Source organism: Lipotes vexillifer, unplaced genomic scaffold (assembly GCF_000442215.2).
Source record: "Lipotes vexillifer unplaced genomic scaffold, Lipotes_vexillifer_v1.1 scaffold589, whole genome shotgun sequence".
In the NCBI taxonomy this organism is placed as follows: Eukaryota; Metazoa; Chordata; class Mammalia; order Artiodactyla; family Lipotidae; genus Lipotes; species Lipotes vexillifer.
This window is the reverse complement of record NW_006796123.1, coordinates 1,873,115-1,879,368: the sequence shown is the minus strand read 5'-3', so window position 1 is coordinate 1,879,368 and position 6,254 is coordinate 1,873,115. Positions and strand designations below refer to the sequence as shown.

The window sequence follows — 6,254 nt, the reverse complement described above, 5'->3', positions numbered from 1 at the left end:
CATGGCTGCTGAGCCTGCGCGTCCAGAGCCTGTGCTCCACAACGGGAGAGGCCACAACGGGGAGAAGCCCGGGTCCCCAAAAAAAAAAAAAAAAAGAAGTAGGTAGTATTAACAAGACAAAGGTCTATCATATGCGTTTTAATTTTGAAGAACCTAAAAGACGAATAGGACCCTGAATTTTTGATGGAGACTTTACAGGTGGAAAAGTAAATTGGACAACTACTTGGGAGGCAGGGTTCTGGGAAGAAGGAAGCAGAGCACAAAGGCTCTGAAGAGAGAACAGGAGAGAAAGGACTCACAAGGAGGATTCTGCGTTAATGGAAAAATTGAAAACAAACTAATAAACAAGCAACACTGTTTTGCATCATCCTCTGGACATCCATTAGTGATCCTATGATAGGAATATTTTCTTACTGGTAATGGATTGTCCTCTTTCACCCCTTCAGAAGTTAAGGACTTTATTAAGGCGTGATCAGAAGTTTAACTTAAGCATAGAGCAATATGACTGCTCTGTGTTGGAAAGAGATTCATGGTTTGGCTGGAAAAGTTTCTGAAGGAACAAATGGAGAGAAAACATATGAAACTGTTCTAGAAGCTGTTTCAACCAGACCAGAGGTGTTTAACTTAGCTCCTTATGTGTTATCTAAAAGAATGAACTTGTGGATCCATCAGATCTGGTAGTGCTTCCCTTCTGCCATCTTCTGGAAAGTTTGGTGCTTACCATCCCACGACCCTGGACGTGACCGAGCATATCCTTCTCCAAGCTCAGTGTCCGTGGAGCACAGCTCAGGAGTTACTCAGACAAGCTACATACTCTGCCCAAATGGGGTGAAAATGGACATGCCCTGGGCAATCTCTCCTCTTACTGTCGAGTCCTGTGCTCTCCCTCCTGTAGCTGCTGCTTCTGCACGGGTCAGAGCTCAGTCTCACTGGCAAGGAAAAGGTGCTGCCAGGCCCCCCAGAGCCGGGGATGTTATCCTTGTCACAGATGGAAAAGAGCAAGTTGAGATTGGATCACAAAGTGTTATTGTAAGTCACCAAGTTCATGTGTAAGTCATGAGAGAAGCGCAGAATCTCCATTGAATGACGACGACCAGCAAGAACCCCTCAGCACGGAGCGCATCTCATAGGAAACTGATAACCAGATCCGCTCCCACCCAAGCAATTAAAATAAAATGGCCTCCTCCCCATTTCCCGATCTCATACCTCCCCACCCTCAATCAAAATGAAGTCGACGATATACTTGTATAAATTCTGGCTATGCAGCTTTGAATAACTTTTCCCAAATGATGGGAGTTTCTGGAAATAAAATACAGTGATTTCTCATCTAGAAATACATGAAATAACCACAAAAAGACACTCCCCCACTTTTTCTTCCCTAGTATAGAGCCTACGACTGAAGTCAAATGAAGAAAATATGGATACGATGTTTATTTCTAATCTGTGGAGCGTGATTTTAATAATTTCAATAGATTTCTCTATAACCCACCCATTTTTTCCCCTCTCTCATTAAACTAAGGAAATTTCCAAGTGACACACACGCTGTTCTATGAACAATGGACCTGATAAGGGTTGGAGCAAATTCCTCTTTCTGTCCCTATCTCTGAGTCTCCTTTACCTACTTTTGTGAAACTAGAATGAACGACATAGGGTAAGATAATCTAAATATCTCTGACATGTTTATGAAATAAACCCTTGTACAACAAATCATTTACAACACTCACAGACTAGGTCACAAACTGAACCATCCTCTTCATGTGCCCATAACTCTGGATCGAAGAATGGCACTGAGCTTGCCGTGTCAGCTGTGACAAGTGCTTCAAGGTCAGTCTCCTCCTGTTGTCGTGGCTGAGCTCAGACCGCGGTAGCACCGTTAGTCACCATCAGTGAAATATGCTACTTCTGTATATGTGGTTCGGAGGGTGCTTCTAGCTCTGGGTGGCTGAGGAACTGATGCAGTGTGGGGTCCAGACTTACTAGTTTCCAACCTTGATGAGACCACCTCAGAGGTGAGGGGCAGCTGCTGAGGCCAAAAGAGACTTCAGATAACCAAAGTCCTCCAGGGCTTGTGGGAAAAGAAGTCATGCTGATCGTAAGACAAAAGGCTGTGCTTGCTAAAGGTAGAGTGAGGATTCAGGACTCAATGTTTAGTAAACCAAGATGGAGGCATCCAAAGCAGGGTGAGCAAAAGCGTTTTCAGAAGCAAAGCCTCAAGTAGCAAGAAGGCTGCTGCTGCTCCATCTTCAAGAGCTGGCTGCCATAGACCCGCCGCAGGTCGTGGGAAGACTCCTACTTTAAGCACTGCCAATATGGAGGCCTAAGGGAGTTCAAAGCTTGCCTCGTGAGCTTCTCTGGTGGCCTGCTTGTAGCCCCGTGGGTCCTGGGCCACCCCCAGAGACCCAGTCCCTTCCAGCAGCCCCTCTGTTATGCCTTCCTTCCAGCTCCTGCTCTAACCAGCTGAGAGGCCAGCTCAGGGCAACATGGGTGTCAGGATGGCTTGTCCTGCTCCTGACTTAAGAGGGAGCTCTGTAAACGCCACTGGCCGTTGCAGAGCCTTTCTTGGCAAAAATCCTCGTGCTAGAAATGGCTTATCAAGGCCTATCACAGGATCTGTCTTGATGTTTTAAAACCTTTTGGGAAGCACTGTTACATGATGCTCTGCTTCAGGTAAAGGGTCACCCTGGAGAAATATAGTTCAAACTTACATTTGGTCTGTGTTTTAGAGTCCAGTCCCAAATGATATGTTTTCACTGGAATCTAGAAACCTGCTGTCCGGTTTCAGGCTCACATCCTATTGGATCACTCATTCTGTCTGAAGGCTGTTGCTTGTTTTATTTCCCACACCTGCTTTGATCTGCCCGGGTTGCCATTTGTTTCTGTCTTTGAATGTTTTCATTAATAATAAATTATTGAAAAGGCTTAAAGCATCTTAGTATGCTCAGTTCCTAAGATAATCTCATGACGCATAGTATGCCATTACAGCGTCAGTTTTTCCCCGTGGCTTTTGTCCCAGGGTTGTGGACTTTGCCAAGGTGTTCGTTCTCCCTCTAATGGTAGCAGAGGGGGCCACCCTGTGTCAGACAGAAACAAATATTTCCAGAGCAACATTCTTTGCAGGTGGGAATCACCTGCTTTATTCCTTTCCGGGCAGCAAAATATCGATGGCAGCACAGTGAGTCCATCAGGTGGGGTCCTCAACTTAGAACTTTTCAGAATTAAGATTTGATAGTATGAGTGAACTCGGGCTCTGAAGTTTTCACTGTATTTTTTTCGTTTATGTATAAATAGTCTTTTTGTGCCCAGAGTAGACTAGATGTGGATGATATAAATAAGATGTGGTCTCTGTCCTCAGAGAGCTCACAAGCCAGTAGGAGAGAAAGACAGGACACAGGATGGTAAGTTTTGGTTTTCTTTTCTTTTCTTTTTTTTTTTGACTGCGTTGGGTCTTCGTTGCTGCGCGCGGGCTTTCTCTAGTTGGGGCGAGCAGGGGCTACTCTTCATTGTGGTGCGCGGGCTTCTCACTGCGGTGGTTTCTCTTGTTGCGGAGCACAGGCTCTAGAGCGCAGGCTCAGTAGTTGTGGCGCACGCGCTTCGTTGCTCCGCGGCACGTGGGATCTTCCCGGACCAGGGCTCGAACCTGTGTCCCCTGCATTGGCAGGTGGATTCTTAACCGCTGCGCCACCAGGGAAACCCCTGGTAAGTGTTTTGATGAATTTGCATATGATCTCGTTGGGACTCCAAGGAGGAGGGATTTCAACTTGGGGAGGCAGTTCTGACACACTTCCCCGGGGGAGCTGAATCTTGAAATAAGCATTTGCCCAACAGGGTCGGGGTGGGGCGTTCCATAAAGAAGGGGCAAGGAATCAAAAGGAATGAATCTGGGGGGCCGAGAGAGGGGGACAACATCAAAGAAACTCGGTGAGGCCAGCAGGAGCAGATGATGGGGGACTTTTTGTCAGTAGTTGGGAGGCCCTGAAGTATTTGAAGCAAAAGAAGGACATGCACTGAACTGTACAGTTATATATGGTTAAAATAGTATGTTTTATATTACGTGACTTTTACCACAATAAAAAAAAATTTTTTTAAGTGACATGCTCTGATTTGTGGGCTTTTTTTTTTTTTTTTAAGAAAAATTTATGTGGCAGCAGAGTTATAGATGGGCTAGGGAGATGTGGAATGGAGACAGAGACCAGTTCAAAGGTGATTGTAATCTCCAGGAAGATGCTGGGGAGGACCTAGATCGGGCCAGAGCTGGAGGGGAGGCACCTAAGAGATTTTAAAAGGATCCACGTAGCCATGAGTCAGCAAGACTGAGGGCCGACTCTCAGACTTTGTGGATTAATTATGGTATAATTCATAGTGGTGGCAGATCGTCTTTTTTAATTTCAGCTTTACTGAGGGATAATTGATGTATAAAATTATAAGATATTTAAAGTGTACGTTGTGGAGATTTAGTACACGTATACATTGGGCAAGCGCTCCCCCCATCTAGGTAATGAACACACCCATCACCTCACATATTTATCTTTTTTTGCGCGTGAGAACATGATACAGTGCTGTCAACCATAGTCACCATGTTTTACGTTAGATCCTCAGACCTTATTCATCTTGTAGCTGAAGGTTTGGGCACTCGTACCAACCTCTCCCTATTTCCCTCCAACTCCCAGCTCCTGCAACTACTTTTCTACTCTCTGTTTCTGTGAGTTTTTTTTTTTTTTTTTAGAATCCACATATAGGTGATACAATGCAGAATTTGATTTTCTCTGTCTGGATTATTTCACTTAGCATGATGCCTCAAGTGTTTTTTTTCACTCAAAAATAAATTGTTATATTATTTCCATGTCAATCAATATGCAACTTGAAGTCATTTTAAATGCCTGCATCATACTTTGGGTACATATGTACCATAATTAACCTCATCAGTTTTTCCTTGGAGCCATTTAGTTTCACTGTTTTTTACTAAACAATACTGTCTTAAGTGTCAAGTTTGGAATTTGATTTTACCCTACTTACCAGCTCAGAAGTAAGCTTGTTGCTGTCTTGTGGATGCTGGCAGATGACGCAAGACTCCTGGATCAGGGACAAGGGACTTTTTTACCTACAGCACAACATACAGCAGGAGTATCAGCGTGGCATTGGTTCCACTGGCCCCCAAACCCCACAGCAGTGATTTCATGGACCCAGATGGATGCTGTGCTTGCGGTGGGTTGGCATTACAGCTGAGGAATATCGAGCTTAGGGAATCTACTTCTGCTGGGTAAGCAGTAAGCAAGCCCGCTCTTTGCCTCGGGAGGAGACATTACCTCATCCTTCAAGGTCACTTGTTTTAAGCGCAAGTCTGAGAAATGGCCTGGGTAAAGAGTGGTAAGGATTTTGCATTCTTGTCATACCCAGCAAGGCGTGCAGGAGCACGAGAGAACGGTGAACGACTGTCTCTGCAATCAGCATCCTTTCCTATACATTTAAAAATATCTTTAGGGGCTTCCCTGGTGGCGCAGTGGTTGAGAGTCCGCCTGCCGATACAGGGGACACGGGTTCGTGCCCCGGTCCGGGAAGATCCCACATGCCGCGGAGCAGCTGGGCCCGTGAGCCGTGGCCGCTGAGCCTGCGCGTCCGGAGCCTGGGCTCCGCAAACGGGAGAGGCCACAACAGTGAGAGGCCTGCGTACCGCCAAAAAAAAAAAAAAAAAAAAATCTTTAGGAGGGAATTCCCTGGTAGTCCAGTGGTTAGGACCTGGCATTTTCACTGCCGAGGGCCCGAGTTCAATTCCTGGTCAGGGAATTAAGATCCCTCAAGCTGCTCAGCACGACCCAAAAAAAAAAAAAAAAAAGATGGAAAAATATCTTTAGGGTAAATACAGAGGAATGGAATCACTCAACCAAAGAGTTTGCACTGCTGTAGACATTCTGTACTTGTTACCAGATGACCTTCTAGAAACTTCCTCTTGCAGGTTTGCTTTCTCAGTTGTGTTCTGTAAAATGACTGTTGCGTTTCCCATGTTGGCCCAGGAATGACTTCCTCTCATCTGAGCGCTCAGGCCCATGTTGGTGTTCTCCGCTTTTCCAGGGATATGTCTCATTGTATTAACAGGGGGGATATTTTAGCAGAGCCATTTCCTGATTGGTGTCAAGCTGAAAATAGATTGCTTGCCCCAGGTTGGTGGGAACAGAAATGCTAAGATCAGCAGCAGCGTCTCCTCCCCGCACCCTACCCTGCCTGTAGCAGGTCCAGTCTCTTCCTATTCAGGAGGCCCA

General features: G+C 45.7%; 1 non-coding gene across 1 annotated transcript; it reads left to right on the top strand.

Annotated features, from left to right (window-relative positions):
- The first annotated feature begins 5,708 nt into the window (after nucleotides 1–5,708).
- On the top strand, nucleotides 5,709–5,781 carry TRNAE-UUC (transfer RNA glutamic acid (anticodon UUC)). Its single transcript has one exon. It is a non-coding gene; the product is annotated as a tRNA-Glu (tRNA).
- The last annotated feature ends 473 nt before the right edge of the window (nucleotides 5,782–6,254 follow it).